The sequence below is a fragment of the Aptenodytes forsteri genome, unplaced genomic scaffold (genome assembly GCF_000699145.1).
Source record: "Aptenodytes forsteri isolate BGI_AS27 unplaced genomic scaffold, ASM69914v1 Scaffold172, whole genome shotgun sequence".
NCBI classification, from domain to species: Eukaryota; Metazoa; Chordata; class Aves; order Sphenisciformes; family Spheniscidae; genus Aptenodytes; species Aptenodytes forsteri.
The window spans coordinates 6448773-6467589 of NW_008795018.1; the positions used below are offsets into that span (position 1 = coordinate 6448773).

Consider the following 18817-nt stretch of genomic DNA (forward strand, 5'->3'; position numbering starts at 1 on the left):
GCATTGGAACAGGCTGCCCAGGGAAGTGATTGAGTCCCCATCCCTGGAGGTATTTAAAAGATGTGTAGATGTGGTGCTTAGGGACATGGTTTAGTGGTGGACTTGGCAGTGCTAGGTTAATGGTTGGATGCAGGATCTTAAAGGTCTTTTCCAACCTAAACGATTCTATGATTCTATGATTCTTAGATACAAGTACAAACATCTCAAATTGAACAAACCGTTGTTACATTCCCTGTTTTTATGGAATTTATGTTCACCTTCAGGAACAATAGAACAATCTAATGGTGTCATATTTTTTCTTAAGGGACACATCAACTGCAGCAGCTTTGGTTTGGTGTCAACACTTGGAGATATAATGAAGACTAATGTTGACTAAATGTCAAGCAAAAAACATTTAGAAAAATGGAAAGTGATCAAAAAAAGGTCTTCCATTGCTCTGTGAGAGACTTCTGAGTTTTACAGGCTCTCTTGTGGATCTTTAGTGTTATCAGCGTGATGAGCAGATTGCTCATATTGTATATGCTAAGTCCTGCTCTGAGACGCACACGTGGATGTCTCAAATATCCTAGAATATCTAAAATAGTAACAGACAGCTATGGATAGGCAGCTGAACTGAATAGCTATCAGATATACTTTCAGAGCTCAAGCACTTAGTTTACTTGAGGATACCTGCATTTGGACACCCACATTTTGCTGTTTGCACTTTGGGTTTAAATCTGCCCTATAAGGCTATCTCGGATATATTTCTGTTCTTATTCTTATTCTCTTTTTAATTAATTATATCTAGTTACTCTGTAAAAAATTACTTTGTCATTTTTCACTGACCAGTCTAAGAATTTTACTAGTGTGGGAATAGTTTATTTCTCAGAACAAACTCTCAATCTTTTTCCTTTTCTACCTTATCTTAAGGTCTCTGAGCCAAGTTTTCAAATGCAATACAAAATAAATCCAGCATTAAAAAAAAAAAAAAAAATTGAATCTTACAGATAGAAGGGATGGTTATAGAATCTTAGAATCATAGAATGGTTTGGGCTGGAAGGGACCTTTAAAGGTCATCTAGTCCAAGCACCCTGCCGTGGGCAGGGGCATCTTCCACTAGGACAGGTTGATCAAAGCCACATCCAACCTGACTTCGAAATCTTGCATTGATGAGGTGTCCACAACTTGTCTGAGAAACCTGTTCCAGTGTTTCACCACCCTCATCGTAAAAAATTTTTTCCTCATATCTAGTGTAAACCTACCTTCTTTCAGTTTAAAACTGTTCCCCCTTTTCCTGTCACTACAGGCTTTGGTAAAAAGTTTCTCTCCGTCTTTCTTTTGAGCCCCCTTTAAGTATTGAAAAGCTGCAATCACATCTCCCCAGAGCCTTCTCTTTTCCAGGCTGAACAATTTTCCAGGCAACAACCCCAACTCTCTCAGCCTTTCTTCACAGGAGAGGTGTTCCATCCCTCTCTTCATTTTTGTGACCCTCTTCTGGACCTGCTCCAACAGGTCCGTGTCTTTCCTGTACTGAGGACTCCAGAGCTGGACACAGTACTCCAGGTGGGGTCTCACCAGAGCAGAGGAGAGGGGCAGAATCACCTCCCTCGACCTGTTGGTCACACTTCTTTGGATGCATCCCAGGATACGATTGGCCTTCTGGGCTGCAAGAACACAATGCCAGCTCATGTCCAGCTTTTCCATCCACCAGTACCCCCAAGTCCTTCTCGGCAGGGCTGCTCTCAGGGAGGGAGATGAAGGGATCTTCATCCCCCAGCCTGTATTGATACTGGGGTTTGCCTCGACCCAGGTGCAGGACCTTGCACTTGGCCTTGTTGAACTTCATAAGGTTCACATCAGTCCATTGACTATGGCCTGGAACTAGAGAATCTGTGTCTCTTCTGTCACAGATCTGCCAAGTCATCACGTATATTTAAATGACATTAACCATGCCTACATGACATGATATATCATGAAATAGTTCTGAATGGAATTAGAAACTTTGTACCCTTTTAAAATGAAGTTCTGATTAATTCTTAGAAGTTGAATACTAAACTGTTTCCAGTATTGAGTTAATATATTTGGAAAACCTTAAAGTATGTACAACAGCCTGCATTTTGAGATATGGTCGCACCTTTCTTACCAGGTTTAAATCATTGGCAATTTTGAAATGTGGTTTTGATATCTGATTAATTTTTGTCTACTGATACTCTTTCAGTTCTATTTCATACTTCACATAAGAGTTCCTTGTACAAATTCTGATTTTCATGTTCTTCTATAAAATAGAAGTGGCTACTTAACCATATACTTCTGTAAATAAGTTTTACTCTCCCAGATATTATGATATACACAGAGTAGAAGTATGTTAGCAAAATAATGCAACTGTTTATAAAGAAGTTTAATGAAGGCATTGCTTTGCTTTTATTGCAAGCAGACTCTTGCAACCTTATAGCAGTATCTGAATATAGCAGAATTTAACTCTCTATTTTACACCAGCTATATCCATTGTATTTGGCTATGATACTGTCGTGATTTAATCTCAGCCAGACCGGAGCCCCACACAGCCGCTCGCTCACTCTCCCCCAGCCCCTGGTGGGATGGGGGAGAGAATCAGAAGACTAAAAGTGAGAAAACGTGTGGGTTGAGATAAGAACAGTTTAATAATTGAAGTAAAATAAAATAGTAATAATAAAAACAATATTTATAAAAGAATATGCAAAGCAAGTGATGCACGATATAATTGCTTTACCACCTGCCAACCAATGCCCAGCCAGTCCCTGAGCAGTGGCCCCCCCAGCCAGCTTTCACCCAGTTTATGTACTGAGCATGATGTCACATGGTATGGAATGTCCCTTTGTCCAGTTTGGGTCAGCTGTCCTGGCTGGGCCCTCTCCCAGCTTCTTGTGCACCTCCAGCCTTCTCAGTCGGTAGAACATGGGAAGCTGAAAAGTCCTTGACTAGTGTAAGCACTACTTAGCAACAACTAAAACATCGGTGTGTTATCAACATTGTTCTCATCCTAAATCCAAAACACAGCACTGTACCAGCTACTAGGAAGAAAATTAACTCTATCCCTGCCAAAACCAGGACAGATACTTATCTCTATGCATCATTTTGTACCTTTAAAAACACAAAAATCTCCAATTTCCACATTAGTTTAACTCTATATTGAATTGCTGGATTTCTAAGAATAATTAATGTACACTAAAAGCCTATTAATTCTATCATTGTTTTCTTGCTAAAGTAGTTCACTATAGACAATTAGATAGATACTTGTTATATTTGAAACTCTTTGGCATTATAAAGATTTGAGGGTTATTTTCCCATTGATATTATGGGGAATTCAGTTCATGGTTCAACAGTAAAATAGCTGAAAATATGATATGAAAGAAATATGCAGTAGTGCTCAGAGATGTAAATTACCATCTTATTAAAATGAACCTTGCAGAATTGATTATAGTGCAGTTATTTCTTTAATTGAGGTCTTATAATTTTTATTTCAGAAAAGTCAACGACAGCAGTAAATTCTTTTTTTTTCTGTAATGTAAACATGTATGGTAAAAAGATACACTCTGAATAAAATATATTTTAGAATATTATTTTTATTTTGTGTGTTTAATCTAGGCCTGAAAAATTTATGGTTGTAAAATTTGAAAAAGGAAAATGAGGAGGTGAAAGAGACAGAAAGGGAAGACACTCACAGGCATAGCTAACATGAAATATAGGAGCAGCTAAATTGTTACTGCAACACTGTTTCTTTATGTGGTATCAAAAAATATTTGTCAGATGTAACGTTAAGAAGAAAAACTCTGTTGATTATTACAGTGCAATTATATTAATTTCCATTACTTGTAACTCTTAACAAGTATTTATTTTTAAACTGTGAATAGAAAAACTTGTGTGTGAAAAACTCTGTACATAGTTCATAGGATCTTCTAACCAGTGTCATCAGTAGTCATCTCTTTTCATACAGAAGCAAGGTGAAAGATAATGAATGTGAAAACAAAACACTGCAAAGCTGCATCCGGAGCAGGGCTTTTGCACCTAAATTGGCACCTAGGTGAAAAATGTGTTCTTACATATTCCTCCAGTTGTCCCGGCCTTTAGCCCCCAAAGAAATGCAGTTGTGAGTGGTTTTAACTTTAGATTTTACTGGTTGCCTAGAGTTACATTTCTATATTTATTTCAAAGAGCTTCACTACTGATATGGTTAAGTAGTCTTTTTTTCTACCTGGACACTAATGGGGTATACAAACCACAGGTTGCTCTCATGAAACCCTTTCAGATTTTCTGCCTGCCGATATATTTAGACACCTTTTCAATAAGGACATTTCTGGTCTTTGGGCTAATGAGAATAAATAAAAGCACAGCTGTGGGCAAGACAGGTGTTCAAGAAGAGTTGCTGTTGCTCAGTGACCATTACCTCAAAGTGACATTGCCTCAAGGTATAAGAGCACGCTCTCACCATCGTCATCTCTCCCGGTCAGTGAATTCTGAGCTATCTTTCAGACTAGGTAATCTTCTGAAGTAAGACACCAATGATTTTAAGATGGGTGACTTTCAAACACTACTATTTTAAACATTTTCTGTCAGCTTTTAGAAGTTGCATAAAGAACATATTGACTTTAGGTGCCTTTTTGATCCATATGCCTGCAGAATTTGCTGTTATTATATGTCCTTTCCTCTCTTCACCCTATGAGGAATGCCTTGATTACGATCAGGTACTCTTAGGTGTCCATTTTCTTTACTAAATCTAGCAATTTATTCAACTTAACCGTTACAACTTGAGCTCTAAATTGCTTACTTTTGTGGTATGTTTGGTCTATACTTCATTCTATGTTTCTATAGTTCCCTAGTGGTGTGATTTTATTTAAAACGTAATCTTCTGCCAGTACATACAATACTACTATTGTCCCCCGAGATAGTCTGTCCTTTTCTCATTCTTATAGTCTTCCTGGATCTCAGGACAAATCCTCTCCAATGGCCTGACTTCAGAAAGAATAGGATTTCTTCTTTTTTTTTTTTTTTTTTTTTTTTTTTCAGAGGAAATTATTTTTAGATCTACAAGGTCAATTCTACTGCTTTGAACTTTCAGTTAATGTAATACATGAGAAATATCAGAGGAAAGATTGGTTTCATGGATCAAGATGTAGAATATTTCAATCAGTTAAAACAGCTGAAGAAACATGTCATTAACACCCACCATCTGATGTGCCAGTGATGATAGATATATGTCATATTTGTGTTGATTTTCTTAAATCATTATGAGATATATAAAGAAAGGAATTGAAAGACTTTTGATCAACTCCAACTGTATAAATCCGATTTAAAAAAAAACAGAAAATCATTGCCTCAAAAATCAAAACAGACAGAAAAAAACTAAAAAGCAAAACTACAGAGGTTTGAAAATTATCATTAATGTAATGGAGATATATATGCCATATCTATTCAGCTCAAAGGAAAAAAGCGGGGCACTTCCATGATTTGACATTTCAGTACTCTAAACAGTCACCAAACATGCATGATTTCCAGCATGAAACAAACAAACAAAAAAAACAGTCACAGCAACAGGCAAACATTCAAAGCTTTAACAGCTGTCCTAATCATAAGAGGCTACTTTTCTTTCAGTATGTCTAACATCTACCTGAGGCATTGCAGTAACAGTTCCCGGTTCCCTGTCATCCATTTCAGCTTTTGTGTTACTTCTGTGCTGTAGGCAAGTTTAATAAAACAAGAATTTAGGGATTTGAATTAATTATATTTTAAATAGTTAAATATTTGGTTACAGATTAGGTCCATTCAGTATTCCCTACTGTTCTATTAATAGTGTTCTATTCTCTTTCTTTAAAAAAAAAAAAAAAAGAAAAGACCTAACTTTCTTTCTGACTTATTACAAAGTCTTAGAACAATCCCACATGGATCAGAGGACTGTCTTAGCTAAGAAAAAATTGCATAGGCTTTTTGGCAATGTCACCTCAATTATATAGTCATCAGTGTTTTCACAGTAGGACACAAAAGCTGGTGATAGGTTTGCTTTCCCCAGGGTTCATTTTTCAACTATAAGGTTGACACGGATACATCTAAAGTGATTGGACTAAGATGCCAGTTTCCTATTGGGAAGTGAATAAAAAATTTGCTTCTACCAAGTATGACCTCAGCCATCCCCTCCCAGTAGTAAAAATGATTAATCTTATGAAGTGTAGAGAAGCATATTTTTTTTTAAGTTTATACTTTCATTATCATGTGCATTTAAAAATGTTCCAAACTCAAAGTTCCACTCCACCATGAAAACTGCAGTGTAAATTGTTGGCACCATATATTTCCAAACAATCCTGAAATTAACAGTAGTCTCCACATGAAAAAAAAAAAAAAGCTATCAGACATATTTCATCTCTTCCTAGTCTCAACAGAAACCTGAATTTCTCATTGTCCCCTGCATTGAATGCAGACACTGTGCAGGATATACCAGTTCTTCTGGGAAAGAAGGGGCAAGAATAATACCCTACCATAGCCAACAGTTCAATCTGTGTAAAGCACTGAAGTGCTTTATTGTATTTCTAAGATTATCTGTAACATTGCTATTGAAAACATCATATAAAAGAGCTCAGATCCTTCAGGTCGCAAACACTGTAACTTTTGGGAAGATTTCAGCAAGGCTACTTAGTATGCAGACAGGACTAAATTCTGTTACCTAAACAGAGACAACTTTATATGTAATCCTGTCTGTGATACTATAAGATATACAAAATATTTATTCTGTCCTGGCAAATATAATACTGAACCCATAGCTGATCCGTATGCTTTAGACCAGACACTGGAGGCCAATCAGAATTAATAAATACTGAGACATTTCATAGAACCATAGAATGGTTTGGGTTGGAAGGGACCTCTAAAGGTCATCTAGTCCAACCCCCCTGCTATGGGCAGGGACATCTTCCACTAGATCAGGTTGCTCAAAGCCCCATCCAGCCTGACATTGAACACTTCCAATGATGAGGCATCCACAACTTCTCTGGGAAACCTGTTCCAGTGTCTCATCACCCTCATTGTAAAAATTTTCTTCCTTATGTCCAATCCAAACCAATCTAAGAGTAGAGAAGAAGGGGAGAATCACCCTTCTTTTTATGAAGCCCAGGATACAATTGGCTTTCTGGGCTGCAAGCATACATTGCTGACTCATATCCGATTTTTCATTCATTCACCTTCCCAAGTCCTTCTCCACAGGACTGCTCTCAATCCATTCATCTTCCAGTCTGTACTGATGCTGGGGATTACCCTGACCCAGGTGCAGGACCTTGCACTTGGCCTTGTTGAACTTCATGAGGTTCACTTGGGCCCACTCCTCAAGCCTGTCAAGGTTCCTCTTGATGGCATCCCTTCCCTCTAGTCTATCAACTGCACCACTCAGCTTGGTGTCATGCCCAAAATTGCTGAAGGTGCACTAAGTCCTACCTTTTATTTTCATTGATGAAGATATTAAATAGTAATGGTCCCTGTAAAGACCCTTGAGGTGACACCACTTGTTACTGTTTTCCACTTGGACATTGAGCCATTGACTACAATTCTTTGGACACAGCCATCCAGCCAATTCCTTATCCATCTAACACTCCATCCTTCAAACCTGTATCTCTCCAGTTTAGTTGCAAGAATGTTGTGTGGGACCATGTGAAAGGCCTTACAGAAGTCCAGACAGATGACATCTGTAGCTCTTCACTTGTCCACTAATGCAATCACTCCACCATAGAAGGCCACTGGATTAGTCAGGTATGATTTGCCTTTGGTGAAGCCATGTTGGCTGTCTCTAATCACCTTTGTCATCCATATGCCTTGGCATGTCTTCCAGGAGGATCAGTTCCATGACCTTACTGAGCATGGAGGTGAGGCTGACTGGTCACTAGTTCCCATTTCAAATGGCATGAGAGGTTTCTAGGTTTTAGGTAACTAAATCGAACTCTTAGCCACTATGGTTATTTAATGAGTCTCAATTAGTTTCCAAGTGAAAAACGATTTCACTGTTTTTACCAAATACTTGGCTTGCCACAGAAGTAACAAGAAATAAGGTAGTGGACTGAACTGATTTTTCATCTTAAATGCTATGAAATCAGTAAGCTGAAAACAGAACGGTAGACTTGGTAAAGTAAGCAAGCAGCCAAAGAACTTAAATGTATTTGTTTTTATGTACTCTTACACTGTAAGGATATGCTAAAGCCTCAGATTTTATCTCAGATTTTATTTTTTTCCCTCCTTTCTGCTTTCCTCATCTCCTTTTGGAGTCTTTCTAGTATGCAGCTTGCTTTATTCTTTGTCATTTAATAACTACTAAGAAAGGTAGCAATAAGACTTTTTTTTCCCAAGAATTGGAACAACAAGTATTGAAAAATGAAAAGGAATGAAATCTCTGGAAACTCCTCCAACAAGCTCCAGCTTCCTTTTTAGTAAAAGAAGTGTTATTTAATTTTTTTATTCTATTTATTTATTTGTTCAACTGTCTCAATGGAGACAGGGTTACATTCAGTCATTCATGATATATTTCATCAGAGATTTTATGCCACAATTTTCAAAGAACTTCGTTATTATTTTTTTTAAAAACAAAAAAGGACTAGAAACTAGTAGTGCAGGATAAATGACTGTATATTAGTTTTCTATCACTGTTCATTTTCACATTGCTTTAACCTTGAGCTTTACCAGCCAGAGATGAACTAAATATGACTTGGGGCAGTGTGTGTGTGGGGGGGGAATAAAAGGACAAATTGTCAGAAAATAGATAACTTGCTAAGCTATCCATTTCATTTCATTGTCCAAATGTGTTCAATGTCACATTGCTTGACCTGTTAAAATTCAGAAAGATAATAACCACGCATACTTTACAGAGAGGAAAAGAACCAAGAATGCTCTACTAATTTTGGAAGAATCCATAAGTAAACAAAAATGAAATTTGGAAAATAATTATAACTTTAAAAATCCAACCTCATACAAGATAAAGAGATAAGAAGTGATCTCTATTTAGGCAGGCAGACAACATATAGGACATTTAAAAATATGTGCTAAATATCTAACCTATTCAAATATAAGCAAGTGATAAAGAGGGCAAACAGTCCAAAAACAGAAGTGCACATATTTCAGTTAAAAGTGAAGACAGCTACTAAAGCTACTAAAGCTACTAAAACTAATGATCTGTACCTTTTAAAAATTTATGAAGGAATTATATATTCACAAACTAAGTAAGACAGGTTGCCTACTCCTTCAATCTAATCTAAGCAAACTACACTGGCTTTCCAGCCTTAACTGTGATTAAACATATCTATCTTCTCTCCAACAAAGATTAAAGGAAAATTATACTACAATGCTATTCATCTTCCCTCAAAGATCCACCCAGTGAAGGGGAAAAATTAAAGAAATAATTTCCCAAAGATACGAAACAACTACAGATGATTATGCAGAGGGTAACAGTGTTTTATGACTCTGGCTTTTAGAAATATACCACCTTAGGTTAATATGGGATAGCTGTGTAGCCGCTCTTCCTTTAGTCTTCATGGTCTGGACTTTGTATGTTCTTCCGGCAAAGGTTTCTTCATACCTGTAAAGGAGATCAGGTGCAATCTTTGGTGCTTAAAATGCTTTGGAACGGTTTATCCTAATCATTTATGCAGGCTTAGAAGGTTGCAGAACTGGCTGGGGGACCCCAGTGTGTTTGTATACTATAGTGTACTAAATGCTATTCAGCATAAAAACTCCCCCTGCTCCTCTAACTCCATCATTTCAGAAGGGGAAAAAACCCAAACAAAGCAAAACAAACAAATAAATAAATATGTGAATTATGGAATCAACTTGTTAAAAAACATGGTCATGAATATTTTTTCTAAATCTTCTCTTACTCCTCATCCATCTTCTCTACATGGTTTTTATGATAATGACCTTGTCTTACTTTTTTTTTTCCCTTTTTTTTCATTTTTGTTGGTTTTCAATCATATCTATATGATTAACGGCATCCCTACGTATAGGGGTAAATAAGAATAAAAAAGATCCCTTAAAGATTTGGCAAAATAAACCAGAAATTAGTAAACAGTGCAGTCACACTTGAGGCAGTAACTAAATACTGAACACCTAAAGTTAAGGGCCGAATTCCTGGAAAATACATGAAGATGATGATTCTTTTTCTAAAAAATGGTAGCACCTCATAACTCAAAAAAGTTGCTTGTGCTCCCCTAATACTCACAATTTTAACTACAATTACAGTAAGAAGATGTGTATGCAAGTATATATACGTATAGAAGGGTGATATAAAGGCCAGGGGCTGCCCCGTGCTGGGCACAGCTGGTTCCAGCTGGCTCCAAAGGACTCACTGCGGGGCACAGGTGAGCCCCTCAGCCAAGATGGTTGCACCTTGGGAAAAGCATATTTAAAAATGGGAAAAACACTGCACAAACAGTGAGAAGTGAGGAAAAAAGTGTGAGAAAAGAAACAGCCCTGCATACACCAAGGTCAGAGAAGAACGATGGGGAGGAGGTGCTCCAGGTGCTGGAGCAGAGATTGCCCTGCAGCCTGTGCAGAAGGCCATGGTGAAGCAGGTTGTCCCTCTGCAGCCCGTGGAGGACCATGGTGGAGCAGATATATGCATTGCAGCCTGTGGAGGATTCCACACCGATGAGGATGTGCCCTGAAGGAAGCTGTGACTCTGTGGAAAGCTCACACTGGAACAGGCTTCTGAGAGGAACTGTGGCCCATGGAGAGGAGCCGAAGCAGGAGCAGATTTTCTGGAAGTAACTATGACCTGTGGAGGTGAGCCCGTGCAGGAGCTGGCTTTCTGGCAAGAACTGTAGCCCAGTCCTTATTATTAAGGTTGAAGGAAATGAGTATGTAACAATCAAGCTGATAAAAACATTTTGTATACCTTAAAAGGAAAAATAAATGAAAAATAAAGGAGAAATAAAGTTGAATCATACAGGAATAATTTATCCTGATTTGGTCTTAATACTAGTTCCACTGAAATCTGGATTAAAATACAAAACAAAAATCCTGTGAGTTAGATACAGTCAGAATAATACAGTTTCCTGTACGAGCTGAGATAATGGCATTCTCAGCTTGCCCTATGGAATCTGAATGTCATGAATTCCTGGTTTGAAACATAATTTAATAAAGGTCACTTACCAAGGTAGAAAACAGGGGAGATAAGGAAAAACCCTGCATAGCACATCTGCTTAGGATGAACTGATCTGACACAGTTATTAATTATCATGGATGCCTTAGGGTTGGAATAAAGCTGTCAACTCAAGAGCAAAATGCTTTCCCAAAGTTAAAGTCTTAAAAAAATTGCAATAAACCCAGAAATGTTCAATCAATTCTGTCAAATATCTTTTCAGAATCTGTGACATTATTAAGGTAAATGTGTTAGCAGTCTTAATCAAATGGCAAAAAGATTTTTATCTGAGATAAACTGTGTTTGATTCAGATGAAATAACTTTGTATTAGATTTATAAAGGCAATGACCTAAAATATTGGTTAATATTTTAGCACCCATTAAAGAAATTGATTAATAGAGAACTTGGGACTTCAGTAGCTTTAGCACACACAATGATTCAGCTAAGCTACGTCTATAGTATTTGCTCAAATAGATCACTCCTGTTTCCAAACAGCTGGGCTGTTGTGGATAAAAGCAAGGTGTGGAACAATGTAGGGATGTGGAACTTATAAATCATATCTGCACAAATACTCATACAGTCCTGTGTAAATAATGTAGTTTGGTCCTGACATTTTGGCCTGAAAATTTTCATCAAACTGGTTTGGATGATATCTGTAACATTATATTATGTTGTAACATCATATTTCCCAAAACATCTATGATATCATATAGGAAATGAATGTGACTGTGCTAATGGCACTTACCCTTTGAGAAATACTCGACCTAGGCACAAATTTGGACAGGAAAATACCTGGGAAGGTAGGTAGGTAGGTAGGTAGGTAGGTAGGTAGGTAGGGGTCATGACATCAAGGTAAAATGTTCGATAGGAATAGGCCATACTGCTCAGTGAGTTGTAAAGTTTAGTTTACTGTTAATATCAGTATTGACCACATAGACCAGGAAAATAAGGAAGGGAAGAAATGTGTTTGTATAGTTAGTGGTTTTATTACTTAGTAATAAAACACATTTAACATTTGGGTATCTTGGTGATTCATAATGAGAAAGATATATTTTAGTAACAATATTTCCCTTACATATTCTTTGGTTCAGTTCTGTTTCATTTTTTAAAAATCTGGATGTCTGGGAATTTTTCCCAGAAGTGCATTTAGACTGGCCTCATTGGCTATGTTTATACTCAGCTGGGGACATTCTTGGACCCCGAGACCAAACTTTACAGCCTAGCTCATACTTAGACACATGAACTTTCTTCACCCCTAAAATAGGCAGGTCACACCAAACTCTTGGGAATGGTCCTCAACATATATTATCCTCCACATGCATTTTCTGAGATAGATAGTGGCAGTCAGTCTGGGCCAAAACCGTATGTGGGATCAGGCTAACAGTTAAGTGGTATGACAGTTTATGGGCCAGTGCTTGAGCTCACAATCTGGCACTGTGGGGGGTTTTATGGGGTGTTTTTTGTTTGTTTTTAAATGGGATAAGTGTGTGATATCTAAGACTTACTGTATACCATCTGAAACATTCTGCTCAGTTCAGGCAGATTTTAAATATTATGATGCCACAGTTAAGTACTCCTAAGGTAACCTCTTTAGACGTTACCTATTTAGATTTCTTTACGAAAGCTTGGGCTGTGTAGATTCATAACAGCTGAGAGATGGAAAACTAAGGATGCACTCTTTCACACAACATCCTGTCAAGAAGATGCTCTTGATAACAAAGCTGTTGGAAGTTCAAAAAGGAACTAAGCAAGTTCATGGAAGAAAAAAGAAATCACAAAAAGCTATACCATCTATTGTGCAAAAAGTGGCTAAACTACAAACTGATGGGAACTATCACTATGTACTTGCCTGTTCTCATACCCTACGCTACTGATCAATGCTGGAGAAAAGTCACCAGGCCAAACAAGTATTTGGTTGACCTCCTATTGCCATTCTAGTATTAATATTAATCTCTTTATTTTTAAAACTATGCATATCAAATTTCCACAAATGGTTTAAATTAACTTCAGATCCTACAATATTCTGCTGGTTGAAAACACTATGACTGCCTTGTATTGTGTGATTATCCTTGCATTTGTGTTAAGAGCTTAGAACAAAGCAACATTTTTGATTAACATATTTATAAATGATGAAATCAAATGTGACAAACTTTGCAAAGCTAAAATGCAAAAAATATTACTGTGCAAAATAATTGCTGAGATATTTCAAAACACCAATTAAATTAACAAATTTAATAAACAAACAAATGCTTAGGAGGACATGCAATAATATAGGAACTGCTGGGTTGGTTATTGTTATTATTTTTTTTTTTTTTCCTGTAGTGGGAATTTAATAGGTTTGCTTACTGAGGGTCTCAAGCTACTCTGAAATGGAGAGTGTGGTCACCATATATGATAGGATGTATTTGTAAAACTAACAATCATCTGATCAACATTTTTTGGGGCAGCTCTTTCTTCATCAAGATCAGCTCACTAGCTCAAACACATCATTATTTTATCGATGTGACTTTAGTAGTGGTGTTACAAGTAAACCAATTAAAAACTCAGTGCATTTATCACCTAGGCAGGCTGCTGTGTGATAGTCTTCTTGTTGTCTCTTGTGAACAAATTAGAAGTGATAATTCAAAACATTTTTAGTAACACTGACAGGGAGGGGATTTTTTGCCTGCTTCTAGCCATATTAGAACCACCAACAAAAAAAACACACTACATGCATAAATGTGCATGTTTATGTCATATGGGAATATTTAAAATTCCTGCTGTTTCATTTTGGTTTGGTTTCTCTGTTAAATTTAACAGGAATGAAACTGTATGAAAGGACATAGTAAAGACAGAAGATGAGGAATGCCTATTTTGAAGTTCATTTATGACATTAAAAAAAAAAAAAGTCATCTTGCAGAACTGGCTTATTACCAGGAGAAAATATTTATCACTCTTCACTTTTTCTTTCTTTCTTTCTTTTTTTTTTTTTTTAATTATTATTTGGCTCCAGTTTCTATCTCTATTTTCATTATTATAACATTTATAAAGTAGCGGTCCCTAGAGGCCAGGTAAATCAAAGTTCTCTTAGGTGAGATTTATTTGCAAGTATATCATGATTTGTGATACATGGATTGACTTTATACCTGTTAAAGTCTCCAGGAAAATCTGAGGCAGAATGTCTCTGAAAGACTGGATGCGATTTACTCTCAGTAGAAGTGGAAGATGCATTCCATGCTGACATTGCATTATAGGCAGAAGAGGAAAACAGTTTAGGTTCGCTCTTCTTTAGTGCATTCAGAAAACTCAGCCTAGAGTTTATGTGTTGACAACACATTTTCCTCAAGTGTCTTTTGTTGATCACAGTTAGAGTGAAAATTCTGGGCTAAGAGCACCTTTGATTTGACCCAGAGCAGTCATGTACAAGACAGAAGCATGTGGTCATAACCTGAGCATTTGAACAAAATAGGAGCAGTTTTAAACTCCCTTCTTCTTGTACTCTTAAGCAATATTACCCACAATCCAGCTGCTAAACTGCAAACTTAACTCTTTCCATACTATGGTCCCATCCATTGAAAAAGTAGAAGCCTGTGGAGGGGCAACAGTGAGATTTAAGTTCTTTTGATTCAACAAACTTCAGGCATAACGTGAAACACTGAAGTGGCTCCAGCTGCGATGGTGATGCTTTCAAAGCTTTTTCCGTTCACTCCTGGCGCACATTGCCAATTCTTTTTTCCTTTTCGTAGGCTGTCGGAAAGTCATGCAAGTGTACAGTGTTTTATATTTACTACAAGGTAACAAGCAGCTGAAACCCTTTGAACAACAAGTTCCACAGTATTTATCACAATTAATTGAAGGGAAAGAACAGAGGGGAAATGTGTAAACTTCATCAGGTTCAAAGGGAGTAGGTTGATATTTTAAAGATTTTCTTACTGTTCTGAAAACCAGATCATAGATAGTTCAGAGAGAATTAAGGTTCTTTTCTTAAGAACAAATAAGAGATTTTGAAGCTGTATTTCAGCTACCCATCAAACCCCAGTTGCCCTCCCTAACTTTTTCCTCATAGTGCTTAGCACTTATATAGCACTTTTAATCTTCAAAGTGCTTCACAACACATTAACTAATTAATCCTTTGAGCACCCCTAAGAGACTAGTAGAAAACGATGTGATCTCTGGCAACCATGTGAGAGCCTTGAGCAAGGCAATGAATCCTGCATCCAATAGGGATTATAGTCAAGGTCTCCTGAAGTCGTCAGCACCCTAGACTTATATTTTGTTGAAAACTTAAAGAAAATTTAAAAATATTTTAAAAGTAAACAGCCAGATTCAAACAGGATAGGTGGAATTGAAGGACAAAGTTCAAATTTACAATCTGGAAAAAACTTACTATTGCTCCCTAAGCAGTACCTTTTATTCATCCTATAAAATCCATATACTCATATAATAGGATCTTTAAATACCTGTATCTATCCTACTTGAGAAATAAGAGCCCTAACTTCTGTCTAAGCCCTGCTGTTTACATTTACAATAATAAACTAAACAGGACAAGGGTACAGGATTCAGCACTGGCATGTGCTTCTCCATAATGGTAAAATCTTTGTTCAATGCTTCCTGGCGCTTTTTTGCTAAGGCCAACTTACACTCTCACAAAAAAATGCAGCTTTGTTAACAGAAACACCGTTTGAATGCAACCATTGTATTCTGAGAGGTAAGAGAGTTAATTTTGTAGGAATAAACATTTCCAAGCCCCAAAACTAGAGAATGAATCCTGATCCAATTCAGTTATTAAGATAGATGTAGTCATTGAGTGCAAACGCATAACAATGCCATAACAATGGCAAAGATCCTGAATGCCTGAATCTGATGCTGAGAATATTCTCAGTGTACTTCAAGGGGGTTGCTTCATATCAACATGCTTCAAGAGGCTGTCATATCTGGAGGAGTGGCAATCCACCTTGTAATAGCCTGACCACTTGGTTTTGTAATCATGCTTATCCCTGCAAGACCTTTTCTTATTTTACAGAAATATCAAGAGAAGGAAAGAGGATAAGTGATTTCCCAGAATACTCAATAAACTGGTGGTCACAAAGCACGCGTAAAATACCTGAGGTTTTAATAAATCTAGGTTTACAATTCCCAGTTCTGGCATGAGTGTTCTACATTAAAAATATCATCCTTTTCTTTCTTGGAATAATTTTGGAAATAGTGAGTCTTGAACAGGTCTTGCAGAGCAAATTTGTAGAATTCTGTTCTGCAAGGTTTTGTTCTCAACAGTGAATTTTGAACAAAAGGAAATTTTTCTTGAAGCTTCATTTTTGGGTTGTAGTCCCCAAAGAATGGCAGGAACTTGGATTTCCCTCTGCTCAGTATTTCCCGTTGGTTATCTCTAGAAAGTTCTCATACAATTAGCTTGCCCCTCTGAAATGCCTACCTCCTCCCATATACTGTCCAAGGAGATTTAGCTACCTGCTTTCAGGTTTTGAGTTCAGTGCTGAGGGACAAGCACCTAAAATGTAAATATGTGCTGCCTGATGGCTGCTGGTCAGTCATCACACAACCTCCTGTGCATGCAGCTCCAACTAATGCTAATGTTCATTGTGCTTCAGTTTGTTTGAGGGACTAGAAACTGCTAAGCAGGATGTTGATTCAGACTGCTAAGGCTGTGAATACCTTTTGAAGTAACATAAATTCAGAAAGCATTATACTCAACTCTGTGAGTTTACATTTAGACATGTACTTTTCTGACATTCTTTTCTCTTTCTTTCAAGGTATCACATTTATTTATTAGATATAAAATATAATTCGCTCAACGGTTTTACATTAACCTAAAGCTTGCCCTAATTCCTACTAAAATGCATACCATCATATCACACCACACCATATCATAAAAAACTTCCTATGGTTAGAGTGGTCAACCACTGGAACAGGTTGTCCAGATAGGTTGTGGAGTCTCTATCCTTGCGGATATTCAAAACCCAACTGAACAACATTCTGAGCAACCTGTTCTAGCTGACCTACCTTCAGCAGGACTACACTATTTCCAGAGATGCCTTCCAACCTCAGCTATTCTGCGATTACAGTTTAGAATTTAAACTGGGCATTTTCTGAAGAAAAGGAGAACAAAAGATTGCAGCGTATTCTATCACAGAGCTTAGTTCTAAGGTTTGGGGTTGGACTTTTTACATACTTGGTTCTGATCGAGCATGTCTGCTTTCAGATAAGATAAGATAAACTCTATTGACTGCACATGTAGTTCTTCACTGAGTGTAATGAAAATTTAAACAAGCAACACACATATAGAAAACTAAATTGTAGACAGAAAATATGAATAGCTAAATCTGGAGTTGAATGTCATATCAAGTGTTGAATTAACCTTCTTTTCTGGAACTAGAATGACTACTGTCACTGCATAAAACTATAAGAATCACTTTTAAGGCCAACAGGTTTGTATTTTAATTATTTTGACTGTGCATCCAGATTAATGAAGCATACTTTGTAGCCTACAAATCTGTAGAAGAAACCAAACTTACTTCACAGCAAAAAGCGCATAACACTGACCTACTTGAAGAATAAAACTGGTTTAAATAAATGTAAACTATATTTTAAAATTTAGTTGCTATAAGTTTTCAATGCGAGTCTACTCTTTTTACAGAAAGAAAAGACAAAAGCTTAAAGGTTCAACAGGTCAACAAAGATTGTTACTGAAGATTTCTTAAAATGCAAAACCCAGTAATTTCACATACCTCTATGGTAGACTGCTTAACTTAAATCAGATTACAAGAGAAAACTTTAGATGCCGAGAAACTGAGATGTAACATACATAAATAAATTTTCAGATAAGATTACCTGATAAATTATTTTTTTTTCCCTCCTGCCTAGCCACGTTTATTAAAATTGCTTGCTTCCTCAAGCCTGTAGCATTGCATGGGTTTGTTGTGACCCAAGTGCAGGACCCAACACTTAGCTTCACTGAATCTCATCCAGTTGGCCTCGGCCCATTGATCCAGCCTGTCCAGATCCCTCTGTGGAGCCTTCCTACCCTCAAGCAGATCAACACTCTCGCCCAACTTGGTGTCGTCTGCAAACTTACTAAGGGTGCACTCAATCCCCTCGTCCAGATCATTGATAAAGATATTGAACAAGACCGGCCCCTATACTGAGCCCTGGGGAACACCGCTCGTGACCAGCCGCCAACTGGATTTAACTCCATGCACCTCAACACTTTGGGCCCGGCCATCCAGCCAGTCTTCTACCCAGTGAAGAGTACACCCATCCAAGCCATGAGCATCCATTTTTTCCAGGAGAATGCTGTGGGAAATGGTGTCAAAGGCTTTACTAAAGTCTAGGTAGACAACAGCCACAGCCTCTCCCTCAGCCACCAAGTGGGTCACCTTGGTACAGAAGGAGATCAAGTTAGTCAAGCAGGACCTGCCTTTCATCAATTGATGCTGACTGGGCCTGATCACCTGGTTGCCCTGTACGTGCCGCGTGATGGCACTCAAGATGATCTACTCCATTCCTCAGCACCGAGGTCAGACTGACAGTCCTGTAGTTCCCCGGATCCTCCTTCCGGCCCTTCTTGTAGATGGGCATCACACTTGCTAGCCTCCAGTCCACTGGGACCTCCCCAGTTAGCCAGAACTGCTGATAAATGATGGAAAGTGGCTTGGTGAGCACTTCCGCAAGCTCCCTCAGTACCCTTCAGCGGATCCCATCTGGCC

The 18817-nt window shown here is 37.7% G+C and overlaps 1 protein-coding gene across 1 annotated transcript in view; it reads left to right on the top strand.

Annotated features, from left to right (window-relative positions):
• The window catches only part of LOC109279366 (RNA-directed DNA polymerase from mobile element jockey-like), a 183136-nt gene that overhangs the window by 139024 nt on the left and 25295 nt on the right, over positions 1–18817 (top strand).